Source organism: Macaca nemestrina, chromosome 2, assembly GCF_043159975.1.
Source record: "Macaca nemestrina isolate mMacNem1 chromosome 2, mMacNem.hap1, whole genome shotgun sequence".
Lineage (NCBI taxonomy): Eukaryota > Metazoa > Chordata > Mammalia > Primates > Cercopithecidae > Macaca > Macaca nemestrina.
In genome coordinates this window covers 51,103,153-51,119,409 of record NC_092126.1, presented here as the reverse complement: position 1 = coordinate 51,119,409, position 16,257 = coordinate 51,103,153, and the positions used below count along the sequence as shown (strand labels likewise).

At 35.6% G+C, this 16,257-nt stretch overlaps 2 long non-coding RNA genes across 14 annotated transcripts in view; one reads left to right on the top strand and one right to left on the bottom strand.

Annotated features, from left to right (window-relative positions):
* Nucleotides 1-290: 290 nt before the first annotated feature.
* LOC105470038 (uncharacterized) lies at nucleotides 291-12,473 on the bottom strand. The gene is made up of 3 exons (XR_980214.2): nucleotides 12,356-12,473; nucleotides 10,677-10,732; nucleotides 291-1,392 (listed from the first exon to the last, which is right to left on the bottom strand). It is a non-coding gene; the product is annotated as an uncharacterized lncRNA (long non-coding RNA).
* LOC105470039 (uncharacterized) overlaps nucleotides 10,074-16,257 on the top strand; it is a 223,466-nt gene continuing 217,282 nt past the window's right edge. For 4 of the 13 annotated variants that reach the window (XR_011619782.1, XR_011619785.1, XR_011619783.1 and 1 more), the window contains exons 1-2: nucleotides 10,077-10,980; nucleotides 11,400-12,201. This is a non-coding gene — a long non-coding RNA (uncharacterized lncRNA). Of the gene's footprint in view, nucleotides 10,981-11,399; nucleotides 12,202-16,257 lie in introns of all 13 variants that reach the window. The other 9 variants (XR_011619792.1, XR_011619791.1, XR_011619790.1 and 6 more) reach the window with 6 other exon arrangements.

Here is a 16,257-nt window from a genome sequence, read left to right as displayed (position 1 = left end):
ATTCCAACAAAAAAACGTGATTGTTAGGCTGGATACACACACACACACACACACACACATACACACACACACCAAACTATGTGCTGTCTATAGGAGACACACTTTGCATATAAATAGAAATAGGTTGAAAATAAATTAATGGAAAAAGGTGTATCATATGAACAATGATAAAAAAAACTGTATGTCTATACTAGTATCAAATTAAATATACCTTTAAAACATTACTGGAGATTATGAAGGACATTTCATAATTACAAAAGGGTTAATAAGTTAGGATAATATAACAATTATACACATGTATGCATATAATAACATAATAGTTTATTTTGCTGTGCAAAAGCTCTTTAGTTTAATTAGGTCACACTTGTCAATGTTTGCTTTTGTTGCAATTGCTCTTGGTGTCTTCATCATGAAATCTTTGCCATGCCTATGTCTTGAATAGTATTGCCAAGGTCGTCTTCCAGTGTTTTTATAGTTTGGGGTTTTACATTTAAGTCTTTAATTCATCTTGAATTAATGTTTGTACATGGCATAGGAAGGGGTCCAGTTTAAGTTGTCTGCATATGGCTAGCCAGTTATCCCAACACCATTTATTGAATAGGGAATTCCTCATTGCCTTTTTTTTGTCAGGTTTGTGGAAGATCAGATAGTTAAAGGTGTGCGGTCTTATTCCTGGATTCTGTCTTCTGTTCCATTGGTATATGTATCTGTTTTGGTACCAGTACCACGATGTTTTGGTTTCTGTAGCCCTGTAGTATAGTTTGAAGTCAGGCAGTGTGATATCTCCAGTTTTGTTCTTTTTGCATAGGAGTGCCTTGGCTATTTGGGCTCTTTTTTGGTTCCGTATGAAGTTTGGAAAAAAAGACTGGGCGCAGTGGCTAACGTCTGTAATCCCAGCACTTTGGGAGGCCGAGGCAGGTCGATCACCTGAGGTCAGAAGTTTGAGACCAGCCTGATCAACATGTTGAAACCTTGTCTCTACTAAAAATACAAAAATTAGCCAGACGTGGTGGTGGGCCCCTGTAATCCCAGCTACTTGGGAGGCTGAGCCAGGAGAATTTCTTGAACCCGGGAGGCAGAGGTGCAGTGAGCTGAGATTGTGCCATTGCACTACAGCCTGGGTGACAGAGTGAGACTCTGTCTCAAAAAAAATAATAACAATAATAATAAAATAAAAAAATAAAAGTTTTTTATAGTTCTGTGAAGAATGTCAGTGGTAGTTTAATGGGAATAGCATTGAATCTATAATTTTCTCTGGACAGTATGACCATTGTAATGATATTGATTTTTCCCATCCGTTAGCATAGAATGTTTTAGTTGAAATATGCAAATTTACAGAAAGATGCAAAGTACTGAAACTGATTCAAGAAGAAACAACACACTTGAATAGACCTATAATAAATAAATAGATTGAGTTAGTGTTTAGAACAATCTCTCCCAAAAAAGTCTGAGCTTTTTTTTTTTTTTTTCCTTTGGAAAAAATGCACAAGCAATTAGAAAAAGAATGGATAAATTGGATTCCAGCAAAATTAAATTTTTTTGTGTGCTTCAAAGGACACTATCAAAACAGTAAAAAACAATAAGCAAAGAAACTCAATAAACATTTCTCCAAAGAATGGCTAGTAAGCACATAAAAAGATGCTTGACATCATTAGTTATCAAGAAAATGCAAATCAAAACTACAATTCATTACAACTTCACAACCATTAGGATAAGTATAATAAAAATGATGGCATATAACATATGTTTTTATCTTAACATTATCTAAAATGGTAAGAATATGGAGAGACCGCAACCCTTATACACTGCCAGTAAGGATGTAAAATGGTACAGCCACTTTGGGAAACAGTTTAGAATTTCCTCAAAAACTTAAACAGTCATACGACCTGGGAATTCTACCTTTAAGTATATGCCTAAGAGACAATGAAAACCTATGCCCACACAAAAACTTCTACATCATGGTTTATGGTAGCATTATGCATAGTAGTCCAAAGTGGAAGCATCACAAATGTCCATTAACTGATGAATGAATAATCAATTTTGGTATATCCATACAATGGAATAATTTTCAGGAATAAAAAAGAATTAAGTACTGATGCTACATTGATGAACCTCAAAAACGTTAAGCATATCAAAGAAGTCAGTTACAAAAGGTTTTATTGCATGAATCCGTTTGCATAAAATATTCAGCCAGACTAGGCAAATCTGTAAAGGCAGAGGACTGATTGCTAATAGGCACTGGGTTTCCTTTTTGGGTGATAAAAATGTTCTATAATTACATCACAGTGATTGTTGCACAACTCTGTACATATGCTAAAGCCACTTAACTGTGCACTCTAACGGAGTACATTTTTTAGTGCTTAAATTATATTGCAATAAAACTAATGAATGATCTCATAAAAGTACGATGTATTTACTATTTGCAGACACCATATAAGGAGCTGAGTATATACTGAAAACATGCACATCATCTGTTAAGGCTCACTACATAGGTACAGAAATCAGGATGGTGTAGTATTGGTGGATAAACAGATATAGATAATAAAATAGAAATGAGAACCTAAAATTATACCCATAGAAATATGTTCAACTGTTTTTTGACAGAGGTGCAAAACCAATTGAATAAATGAAAGACAGCCTCCTTTCCAACAAATGGTGGTGGAGCAATCTATAAGCCAAAAACAAAACAAAACAAAAAACAACTAAAAGAAAGAAAACCCCAAGACAAATACACCCCAAACACACTTTTACCTTAAATCTTATACCTTATATAGAAATTAATTCCAGATTATGGACTGAAATGCAAAATGTAGAAAAATAAAACTTTTTTTTTTAAAGTCCAGGAGAAAAATTTTGGGATTAAGGGAAGAGCAAAATTTTTTTAACTTGACACTGAAAGCATGATCGCTAAAAGAAAAAAATTAAGAGGTTAGGTCTAACCAAAATTATAAACTTTTGCTCTGTGAAAGACTCAGTTAAGAGGATGGAAAGACAAACTACACAATAGGATAAGCTGTTTGCAAACCACATATCTAGCCGGGCACAGTGCCTCATCCCTGTAATCCCAGCACTTTGGGAGACAGAGGCAGGTGGATCACTTGAGGTCAGGAGTTCAAGATCAGCCTGGCTAACATGGTGAAACCCTGTCTCTACTAAAAATACAAAAATTAGCTGGGCATGGTGGCGGGTGCCTGTAATCCCAGCTACTCGGGAGGCTGAGCACAAGAGTCACTTGAACCCGGGAGGTGGAGGCTGCAGTGAGTCAAGATCCTGCCACTGCACTTCAGCCTGGGTGACAGAGCAGGACTCCAACTCTCTCTGTCTATATATATATATGTATATATATACATATGGAGAGAGAAAGAGAACCCTTGAAACTCAACAGTAAAAACTCTCCCAATTAGAAAACAGGCAAAATACATGAGAAACTCATAGCAAGAAAACAAATAACCCAATTTTAAAAATGGGGAAAGAACCTGAATAGACAATTTTTCAAAAGAAAACACAACAGGTATATGAAAAAATGCTGAACGTTACTATTCATAAGAGAGATGCAAACAAACTACAATGAGATATTAAAATAAATATTAGGGACAAGAGCAAATGTTGAAGAGGATGTGCAGAAACTGGATCATTCATATATTGCTGGTGGGAATGAAAAAATATATTTCTGGTGAGAATGAAAAATACAGGCATTCAGAAAAGCAGTTTGGCAATTTCTTATAAAATCATGCATGCTGTTACCACACAACCCAGCAATTGCACTTCTGAACATTTATCCCATAAATATGAAAATTTATGTGCACCCCAAAAACCTGCACATAAATGTTCATAGCAGTTTGTTTGTACTTCTCTAAAACTGGAAACAACCGAGGTGTCCTTCAATGAATGAATGACCAGTCAACCTGTGGTACATCCATACTACGAACTACCATTCATCAATAAAAAAGAATGGACTAGGCAGGGGATGGTGGCTCACGCCTGTAATCTCAGCACTTTGGGAGGCCGAGGTGGGCAGATCACTTGAGGTCAGGAGTTCGATACCAGCCTGACCAACATAGTGAAACCCTGTCTTTTCTAAACTACAAAAATTAGCTGGGCTTGGTGGTGTGTGCCTGTAATCCCAGCTACTTGGGAGGTTGAAGCAGGAGAATCGCTTGAACGTGGGAGGTGGAGGTTGCAGTAAGCTGAGATCGTGCCATTGCACTCTAGCCTAAGAGACAGAGCAAGACTCTATCTCAAGGGAAAAAACAACAACAAAAAAACCAAAAACAAAAAACAAAAAAAAAACAGACTATGACACTTGGATGACTATCCAGAGAATTACGCTGATTGAAAACAGTCACTTCCAAAAGACTGTAAACTATTTGTTTCCGTTTATATAACATTTTTGCAATGACAAAATTTTAGAAATAGATTAGTGTTTTTCAGTTTTATGAATGGGAGTAGGTAGGTATTGCTCTAAAGGGGCAACACTCCTTTTGGTGGTGGGACTGTTCCATATCTTGACTGACTGTATCAATGTCAGTACTCTGGGTATTTCTTTGTACTATAGTTTTTACAAGATGTTACCAGTGGGGGTAACTGGTGAAGGCTACATGGGATCTCTAGATTGTTTCTTAACAATTGCCTGTGAATATTTGATTATCTCAAAATAAAAAGTTTAATCGAAAAAAGTATAAGGGCTCTCTCCTTACCCCATGGACAACTTGAGAGGCCGATATGACTTAACAGCCAAATAATACCCTTTAGTGTTGACCATTTTGGATGCCAGTGAAATGGTTCTAAAGTGGGGTTTCCCTGCCTTTATGAAATTATACCACAGTAGAAAATGGCAATTCTGAGATGACCCAACTCCAGCTCCATTTTCTGCCCCAAAGGCTGGGAGTGTAATAATGTTGGCACATCTGGATCCCACATTTGGCATACTAGCTTGTTGTGGTGCCCCAGTAGATAAGCCCTACCCTGGAAATCCTAACATACCTTGGAGAGAATTTCTAAATAATGCCACCATCTGAATGTACCACATGTCAGTCACAGAAGTTACTACTAAAGAGTAAATCAATATATTTGTTGTATTTCAATCAACATTACTCACCTGACAAAATGACTTTATGTTGAAATGAAAGGGAAGATAGCAAAAATATCAAACACTATTGTAAGCATTTCTTTATTAATAATTTTTAATCCATGAATACATCCTTCCCTAAATAGGAAATCCTGTCTGTTTACAATAATAAATAGTTGAAATCTGTGCATTATGAAATAGTTTTCTGTATTGTTCAAATATCCAATATTTTCCTTATGATTGTTGTCACCTTGCTAATTCTAACGTTACTGCAGTCTCCTACCTTTTCTCTTAGCTCTTCCTACATTGTTACCAATGTAACAGGTCCTAACAGCCCTGTTTTTCAATCCATCTCAGAATGTACCCGAGTATGACTTGCTATTTCATGATATGCCTTGGGAATTGGTGTGTATATTCCAATAGCCCAGTGATAGTCTAGGGAGAAAAAAGGTACAAAAATGCAGGCATGTAAGATGATGAACACATAATGCCTCACTAAGAATATTGTGTTTAAACAACAAATATCTACCTACATAAATACTAATTTCAGTTTTAAATGTTTCTTTAAAAAAATCAACACTAGTTTCTAATAATAATCTTATAAAAAATAAATACACAGAAAAAAATAAATATATGTTTTCACATAGGTGTGAAAAGGTCCATGTGAAAAGATCCATTTATTTTTAAAAATGTATTTCCTGGGCCCTTTGAGATAATATTATATAAATTACTTATCTTTTTAATGTATTATATATTAATATTTATTTCTTTGGGTGCCAATAATATATTCAGGGGTCAGAAAAACATTAACTACATCTATGTTTTTGTGGAAATTTTTGATATCTTCAGAAGTCCACTGAAGTTTTATGCAAGCACTTCTTATGTAATACAAAGGTTATTTCTACTTACTTTCACCCATTTGCTTCTAATTTTTATTGTCCTCAATATTAGATTTATAGATTCAATATCAATTAGCTTTGAAAAAAGCTATAAGCTGTAAGAATGATCATGAATCCATACACTGGGGTTTCTATATTCCACAAATCTATTAATAAACACTCAAACATATCAAACCATCTCTCTGTTACTGGAAGAAAAAACCCTAATCTGTAATATATTTGATAAACCACTTTTTAAAAAATAATAAGGAATAAATAAATAAATCTATCTTTCTAAATCCCTAAGTATAACACTTTGAAATTCCAAAAATGTTGTTTAAGATACATATGAAAAGGAACTCTTATTTCCTTCCAAATTAAAACTTTGCAAATAAGTTTATTATAAAGATTAACCTGCTTCACAGGCCTAGATAACACAATTCAAGTAATAAAGGCATTTCATGAATTACCCCAAAAAGCAAGAATAAAGCAGCATTATCCTACCTCAAGACATTCACAAGTTTTAACAGAGCAATAGGCATGATCATCTTTGAAGGCTAATTTGCTTTTGAAGAGTATATAGACATGAAAACATTAAATGATGCTGACATTTAGAAAGAAATCCAATGGTCAATAAGAAACAGCAATGAAAATGTGGTTGCAGCTTGTTCCTCTTTCTTAAATGTGTATGTTAGTGATCAAGTGCCTCAAAGAACACAGATTACTACTTTACTTTTGAGCTGCTGGCTGTTTTCCTTCATCCTTGAAACTAGGGTAACAAGGGTCCAGTTGACCTTGTAGCGGATGATAATCCTTGCAGCATTTTCCCCATAAAGTTCAAGTTGTTTTGTAAATAGTTTTCCAGTTGCCCTAGTTTTCCGACCCATTGACCTGAAAGCCATCTTGTATCTTCAGTAATCTCACAATTTCTTCTTACATATAAATAATAATAGTACTTATCTCATTGTGTGGCTGTGAGGATAAAATGAGTTAATTCACTTCAAATGTCTAGAATAGTGCTAGAAACATGATAAAACAAAACCAAAAACAAACAAATGACAACAACAAAAAACTACCATGCTGGTTGCTCTTATCATTATTGCCCTCATTAAATATGAAAATTAAAAGATACACATATAATTAAGCAGCATTCTTCTAAAATAATTTAATCTAAAATATTATCAAGGCAAAAATGTATGAATTAGCCTCTATCTCATCTTCCTTCTAATCTTAAAATAGATTACTATTTACATAGTATTTGTTTTCATTTTGGTTTCCAGGAAAGACTTTGAAATCAGAACAATCTGTTTTGAATCTTGTCATTTCTATTTACTAGTTATTTGACCCTAGCAAAGTTAATCTTTCTAAGCTTCCCTTAATCCAGTTATAATATAAGAATAATACCCACTTCAAGGTGTTATTGGTAAAATTAAATGAAATAATTTGTGTAAACACCTAACACGTAACCTGGCCCATAGTAAGTGCTTAGTGACTATTTCTTTTCCATTGCTCTTCCTTGTTTTCGAATGTGATGATCTAAAAATATTGACTTTGATAAGAGTAAAGCCAATTTTAGCTCTGTGCCATAATTTTAATCTATTCTCAGTTGCTTTATAGTCAAGAATCGATTATTCTAATTTTTTTCTATTAGCTCAGAGAGAATTGAGCACAAAATTATGAGAATAAGAAGTAATTGTGGACTTTTAACTAAAGGTCTTTATTGAATACACACATGAAAAACTTATTCTAATCCTTTATAGAAAATTTGATAATAAAAAACTTATTGTTTCCCTGCGAAACCTGTCAATCGCTTTTACCTAGGTCAAGGAAATATCATCTATAATATAACTATAAACATTTATCGTTGTTCAGAAAATCATTCTTAGCTTTGTTTAACTCTATTTTTTATGTTGTCAAAGAAATAAATACTTATGCGAACATGACTGAGAAAGCTGGAAAAATATAAAGAACTAGAAAAAATATCAGTCATAATCTCATACTCAAAAAGAACCATTGTTTAAACATTTTATTCTATTTTTATGCAGAAAATCCATTTAATTTTCAAATATTTGAAACAACCTTTGCAAGATTATGACAATGAGAGAGCTCTAGAATGACTGACTCTATCTTGCTTCTAACCTCACAGGCTGGCTGTCCTCACTCATTCCTGGGTGTAGACCAGGCTAACCATGGGAGCAATTTAGTTTATAGCTTAACTTTAAAGCAAGGATGATAATAGCCCTTCCCAAAACAAACCACCTTTATAAAACTGATAAAACTAATGAAAGACCACAAGGTTAGGATTATGAGAAAGGCCTGAATTCTGCCAAGATACAGGCATAACCGATAACCACCTATTGTTCTGAAGGTCACAAGATTTGTGACCAATTATTTCCTGTAGATAACATCACCATTTTAGAACCTAAGTTTGGCTTTTTGAGATTTTATGGACTTTTGCATTTCTGGAGACCAAATGATTCCACCTGGATCCTTGATTCAGCTGATCCTGTGGTCCCCACCCAGAGGCTGATTCAGTGTACAGGACTGTTTTCCACACCCCTATGATTTTATCCCTAAACGGTCAACATTTCCCATTCCCTGCACCCTCTGCCTACCAAACTATTCTTGAGCCATCCTAACCTTGGGGGCTTCAGGGAGATTGATTTGAGTGATAACTCCAATTATTTTGCATGGCCATCCTTGCATCAATTAAACTCTCTTCACTGCAAGACTGTGACCTCAGTGAATTGGTTTTGTCTGTGCAGTGGGCAAGAAGAACCTGATGGGCAATTAAATATTCATAAACATATCTCACATTAGAAAAACTATGAAAACCTCCACAAAGGTAAAGTTTTGGGCATGCACTTGTACATGTAGCATGGGGCTGATCCAGGGAGATGAGCTCCATGTCTTGGAGGAGGGAGTGGAGCAGGCTCTTCCGGTGGCAGAGGCACCTGGAGTGCTCAGAGTTTGGGACAAGGAGAGCCAAGTAAATAAAATTACATGGAGGAACCCATCATGTCCGGGGGTTGAGGTCTACTAGGTTAGGGAAAGGTCACCTATAGTCAAAGTTAGCCTTAAGCATGCCATAAATTGCCTGAAAGAGCAGAGAGGTCACACTAACATAAGAAGGACTGAGTAAAGAGCAGATTCTCACTTCCCATCTCCTTCATTTTCCTTCTCACACTACTGCCTAGAACCTAGCCTTTGAATGAAATGACAGATAGCCTCTCTGAACTACATACATTTAAATCATTCTCTTTCTCTAATTCCTTCCCCCTTCTTTTACATAGAGCGTGGAGTCAAATTCTGAGAAATTAAATATGCACACACAGCATCTTTGTTACCTGACACTTATTCTTCTTATACCTTTAATGTGTCCAGTAAAAGCAGAAAATACACTACATTTAGAATTAAGGGAGACTCTATAGTTACATTATTATGCATTTGAATATATATATATACACACACACACACACACACACATATATGTGTGTATATATATATAAATTATAAACCAATCCCAGAAACTCCTCCTCCAATCTTTCCTTGGCAGACCATTTAGAAAAATATATTCAATGTTCCTCTATTTGTTGGGCTTCTTCTACTATAAGGATTTCCACAGTTACTATGAGTTTATGGGATGGTGCTGAATTTTCTAAGCAATAAGATTTTTTCACCACCTTAGCAGAAGTAGGAGCCCAACAGAAGATATGTCAAACATACTGAGAATTAAAGAGCTACAACTGGCCTTAAAATCTTATAAATTCTATAGTACCAATATGGATCTGGAAAGAGATGGAAATACTCCTTCAGGGACTTAAAATTCTTTCTGCAACTCTCTTTCCCTGCTTTTCTAGTAAATGCAAGATACCTGTGGACCAGAGAGGTATTCTGAGTATGGACCACTTGTCTGGATGGTTCAGAAAGCAGCTTTTTATTAAATCTGCAACTATTTTGTAGTAAGATTCAAGCTAGGTAAGTATATAACAAGTCCAGAGTTTTATTTCATAAGGAATAAGGTTAAGGACATTAGTAATAGAAAAACACAAATTTAATTTAAAACTAAAGATGCTCCTTGGGAGAAATTTATCCCCATGGTGTTGAACTGTATTTGATTTCAGACAATGCACAAAAAAATCAGCCATGGCCTGAGTGAAAGCACAACACCATATTTCTTCTGCCATCTCCTCCAACTCAGAGCTCATTCCTGGAGGGGGAAGAGGAGAAGTATGGACATCTGGAAAGCATTTAAGGTAGAAAATGCATTTGCAAGATCCAAGCCTGCACTGAGGATGGATGTTCACTATCCTGTGGGAAAGGGTGGTGCATCACAAGAAGAAGACTGGGAAGGACTTCAGGGAGTAAAATTTTGGGGAGGGAAGAAACAAATAAGTTATAAAATGAAGATGGACACATGGCATAAGGAATCAGGTTTGACCACTGCGGGGCTCAAAGGACTTTATTGGCTAAACCAGAGCCATGGCCCTCCTCCATCCAACTCTACAGGTTTATGGTTCCTGCTAAAATATTTTAGTTAAGAACAGCTTAAATCTCCCTGGAAGTTCAGTGTGTTATGATATAGAAAAGGAGTGGTAAAGTAGAATTTGGGACTGAGAAAGGATACTTTACCCTGATTTGTCCCTCTACCAAGACAAAAAGGGAAAGAAGGAGTGCAAGTTCCTGTTTCCTAGATCACAGAAGAAAGGAACAGAGGCCCAACTACAAACCTTGGTGAAGCATTGTGACATCAGAAACATCTCTCTGCCTTTATTTTCCTGATGACCTGTGGGTGACAGTGAGACGAACCAACAGCTATTAATTATTAAGCAGATGATCAGGTGATCCATAACTTAATTTTGAGAGAGGAAGAAGAGAGAGCTAAAGTACATGTAGCCCAAAAAAATCATGTCTTGATAAATGGACTATGTATGTGACATAGGCAAAGTTTCCAGATACCAGGGACGAAGGTCAGATGCTGAAATGTAAATATGCCTCTAAAGAAAACAGTTTGGTGGAGAGCTTAAAGTGAAGGTCAGTGAAAGTTTGCCTTCCCAATTGTAAGTCCTATGGCAAAAGAGAATGTACGTTGATTCTTATGAGAAGTATATTATTATTTCAGGCATAGAAAGTAAAAGATTGTATTTCTGCTGACTCGAGCTAATGAGTTAATTTAATGTTAGTTTGCATATTAGAAGTTTTAGCAAGATAAGTTTTAGGCAGAGACGTCTGCTGTTGCATGGGAGGAAATACTACACAGCAAAGTTCTATCAGCAAGCTCCTTATATAGAGCCAAAGCAATTTCTGTTTGCATGTGTGTATCTATGTGCCAACTGTTCTTGGGAAAATGGCCACTTGTTATTCTTTTTTTAGCAAACCCTCAGTTCTTTTAAGATACACTTGAGACAATTAAGTAATAAGTCTAAGATGTAGAATGCTTTTTGTTCCATTAGGTGATGATTTCTAGCTGCACTCCTGCTCTCTAATGGGTACCAAAAGGACTCATTTTGAATTCTGATTGAGTTTGGTTTTTAATATTGGTGTGAGTCAAATCATCAAAGCCAGCTGCCTCTGAACATCGACTGGGATGTTGACTGGACAGGGCAACATATTCTGTCAATTACAGGAAGTATCTCAAGTTTCCATCTACAGAATGTAAACATCTATTAAAAATGTTGCTCTGACCTAAAAAGGCAAATTCACTATGAAGAATCAGATACTTCAACTCATTTGTTGAAAGGTGTTGGACCTTTAGTCACATTCATCTCGTGGTTTTCAGAAAACAAATTGCAAGATGGATGTTACATTTTTTTTTTTTTTTTTTTTTTTTTTGAGACGGAGTCCCGCTGTGTCGCCCAGGGTGGAGTGCAGTGGCCAGATCTCAGCTCACTGCAAGCTCCGCCTCCCGGGTTTTTACGCCATTCTCCTGCCTCAGCCTCCCGAGTAGCCGGGACTACAGGCGCCCGCCACCTCGCCCGGCTAGTTTTTTGTATTATTATTTAGTAGAGACGGGGTTTCACCGTGTTAGCCAGGATGGTCTCGAACTCCTGACCTCGGTTTTTTACACCTAAGAGAACACTTTGATGAACTTCTAAAAATCAACACTCTAGCACAGTAGAAGGCAGTGACTGTTGATGATAAAGATCAGAAGCCTCACTGTAATTACAGCCCAAATCTGGCACTAAATATGTGTCGATTTTTACTACATACAGACGTCCTTCGCTCTTTGGACTGACAAAATGGAGGAAAAATGAGGTAGGCCCTGGTGTATCTAAAAGCAATATTTATATTGGTGTTTGCTTGTTTGTTTTCTTATGCCTGTCGTGAGGGCCTTCATTATCTTATGTAGTTTTTTTGTGCAAATCACAAAAGATATCCCTTCTGAGTGGACAAATTATAAAAAGATTACCTCTTTATTGGCACTCCTGGTTGGCATTTCTTCTCTGATCTTTGACATGGCTTTTCCAAGCTGGCTCTGCTGAGGTATTTATTCCTGCTCCTTGGAGTCAGCTGTGTTTTCTGAGGAAACCAATCTCAGTGAATTTGAATACCTTGCTCAAGGACACGCCTTTATAGATGGTGTCCAACGAAGTGAACAATAAACATGTTTCATCTCAGTCTGTGCTAGGCAACGCTGCCTTTTAGCAAGGTGATACATGGATTCAGGGCAGTTTGATGACTATACTTGAGATGACTGGAACATTAATATTCACTCTCATTAATGTCACAAAAAATACCATCTTTTGTGACATTACGTGGATTTTTTCCTGGGATTTCACGGAAAATTTAAATTCAGGTACAGTAAACTAAATATAATAAATAAATAATAAATTAATTAAATAATACACTAAATAACAAATTAATTTAAATTCAGGTTCAGTAAACTTTTGTTGAGTACTAAATGTGTAAGTGCTAATTGATAGGGGAAATAAAAAGGCAACCCAGCTAGACAAGATCTCTTCATCAAACAAGACCTATTTGTTTGGTGCAGAGAGCAGAGACAGACAAAGAAGACTCAGTCCCGTAATGGCAGATTTTATTTGCCAAAAATTGCCACAACCATATCTGTTGCAACCATATCTTCTTTTGCACATGCTCTTCTACAATGTGAGCAGGCATCAAGAGGTAGGATCTGATCCCTTCTCCTTGAATCTGGGTGCTCCTTGGAACTCTTTGACCAGCAGAATACAGCAGAAGTGATGCTCTGTGATTTCTGAGGCTGAGTTGTAAAGTTGCTAAGGAGCTTTTACTTTTTCTTTCCTGGGACCCTATCACTTGGAACCATGAGTCAGCCAGTTAGAGATCCAGCACTAACTGTGGTGGGCATGTAATGGGGAAATCAAACCACATGGAGAGACCTTCTGTAGTTGCTCTTGTTGACAGTTATAGTCTTGAAGTCATCCTAACTCAGGTACTAACATGTTGAGAGAATGAACCTCTAGGTGATTTCAGTCCTCAGCCATCCCGAGAACCTAGCCTTCAATTCTTCATAGCCCCAGATATATATGGAGCAAAAATAAGCTATCCCCACTGTGCCCTGCCCCATTCCCACAGGATCCATAAGCATTAAAAAATTGTTAATCTATACCATTAAATTTGGGATTAATTTGTTCTACAGCAATAGTAACAGAAGCGTTATTCTCCTGAGATAAGTCTGAAGTTGTGTGCAGCAGGAGGAATACTGGCAGGGGTCTGAAAACAGATGTACATCTTTTTTTTTTTCCTTTAGTTTTATGTAGCACTTTTTGTAAAGGGGGAACAAAAAGATCTTGGAAGACAAATAAGCCAATCTACCTAAAGGTCATATTTCCCAGGTGGTTTCTTACTTTGGAAATACTATAATGGTATTTTCTCAAATTGAACAGAAATATACATAAAATGTTCTAACGGAAAGAGCACAATATGTTTCAGGACAAATGAACATTAAAAAAAAATTCCCAAGACGCTGTCTCCTTGATGTTGTTTCAAACACTAACAGGAGATGAGGAAGTGCTGTTATTACTTTCATTATATATTATTTGGTGCCTGAGTTACATTTTATTCAGGAGACAAAAAGAAATCCTCTATTTCTGCCCTGATGGTGTGCAATTTAAATCAGAGAGACATCATAAGTGTTTCTGACAGAACACAGAGTTCTGGTTTTTTTATGCTAATTTGAAAGTTTTCAAACAACCTAATCACCACAATGTAAAGATATCAAGTGAAATGGGAAGCAATGAGAGAACACTTTCCAGAGTTTCAAGTCTTTATTTCAACAGGATAACTCTATTTTCAATTCTTCATAAAAGAAGCCAATTGTATCCACCATAATAGTTATAAGAATTACGAGATGTTGAGTTCAGTGATGTGCAGAGAATAGTTTAAATGAATCTTAAAAAAACAAACAGAACCCACTTTAGAATTTGGCTGTAAATATGTTAGGGAAAAAAAAGAACATAATAAAATCTACTAATTAGTTTCAAGGCCAATCTGAATTTGTAATAAGTCTGAATCAAACATTATGATAAGGAAATGTGGTTTTATTACTTTACAATAAAATAAAATAACTTCTGCAGTTTGAAAGCTGTGCAAGTTCTCTAAGACTTTTTTTTTTTTTTTTTTTTTTTTTTACTAAATGGGTAATTTATAACTTGCATCATTGATCAACTGACCTCTCCTGCATCTGCTGAGAACTTGCATTTGCATAGAACTCAACAAACATGTCACAAATAACGACTGCATGTCCAGTTAATTGTCTAGGGTGTGTGGAGAATTCTAGAGAAAACAAACACATCATTCTTGTCTCCAAGAGCTTAAATTCTGTTTGGCAATTTATTTATAAGACACAACTAGCTAAAAATACAAAATGGTTTCTAATTCTAGTTTGTGCTGTAGGAATTCTGAGAGAAGTCGGATTGAAGGAATTACTAAAGATTTCCTGGACAACACGAGCAGAAATTAGTTAGATTTCTGAGACTATAGAACTCTATTTGGACCACAAGACAGAAAATTCTTACTTAATTTACCTTCTATATTTTAACAGCTTGAAGAAAAAGTGTCTTTCCAGGTATACAAAAGGTAAAGCTTGGTCCTGACTAGCATTTAGATACCAGATGATTTAATTTAAGCCACATAAATTAATGAGATTTTTTAAAAATCAGCTTTTAAAATAATCAGACATACACACATATTCTATACAATATGAATGGTTAAAGTATCAATAATAAGTACCATCAGTCATTGACAATGGGGTTGGCTTGCATTAATAGTTAATTTGACTATCTCTGGGACATGATACAAGAGAAAAATAGCAGGTTTAGACTCAAAAGACATGAATTTGCATCTAGATGATTCTTTCTACCAGTTTTGTGGCTGAAAAAGTCATTTAAATATTTGTAACTCAATCCGAGCTAATAATGGATCTCAATCACATAGGACAAAAGGGAAATGTATTTTTTGACCCTACAGTAAAATAAAATGACTTTAGTCATCAGAAAATGATCTTTCAAATGGAATATCAATGACCTCTAAATCAAAGTTTCCTCATCTGTAAAACAGACCTGATAAAACTCACCTCATACAATTTTTTGTGATGTTTAAAAAAATTGAAATCAATAAAAGAATGTTAAGGAGAAATTTGATAACATAAAATAGGACATTATTATGAGCCTTTAATTTTGTTTTCTAGAGGCACCAAGAAAAAGAAAAAAAAAAAATCTTATTCTGGAAATAAGGATTCTATTCTGGAAATAGTATCAAACCACTAGAGATTTATTGATGATCTGGTATTTCATTACTACCTTTTTTCTGATTTAGAGAGCTCTGTAAGAATAATAGCATATCTTAATGAATGACACTAAAATAATTTAACAATTTTGAGCAGTTGACTTAAAATGGGTTTTAAGTCAGAATAAAGTGTACCTTAATTGTCTGATTATGTAACTTTATTTGGCAATCTAATTTATAGGATTTCTTTTCTAAAAGAGTTTAGTTTCCATACTGGTTGCCAGTGTGTATGTGAGGTAGAAAAAAAGTAAAACTTAATGCATAAGGTAAAAGTCTGTCACTTTTTTTGGAGCCTTTATAAAAGTTGAGCGACTGAGTTTTCTTCAGGGCTCCCAAGCCCACTGGGTTAAATAGTTTACTTTGGCCTATATTATTATAATTGGCTTGTAATTCCCTCTGAACTTCCTTTTCTTCCCTCTGTGATTCCCGAGAGGGGACATAACACACTCTGGAGGTTGTTTTGTTTTTCCAACTTGCCTTGCAGCCAACTCTGTGCAAAAGCAAAGGAACTGTTGTTACACGAACCTGGTCTTCCTTATGGCATTC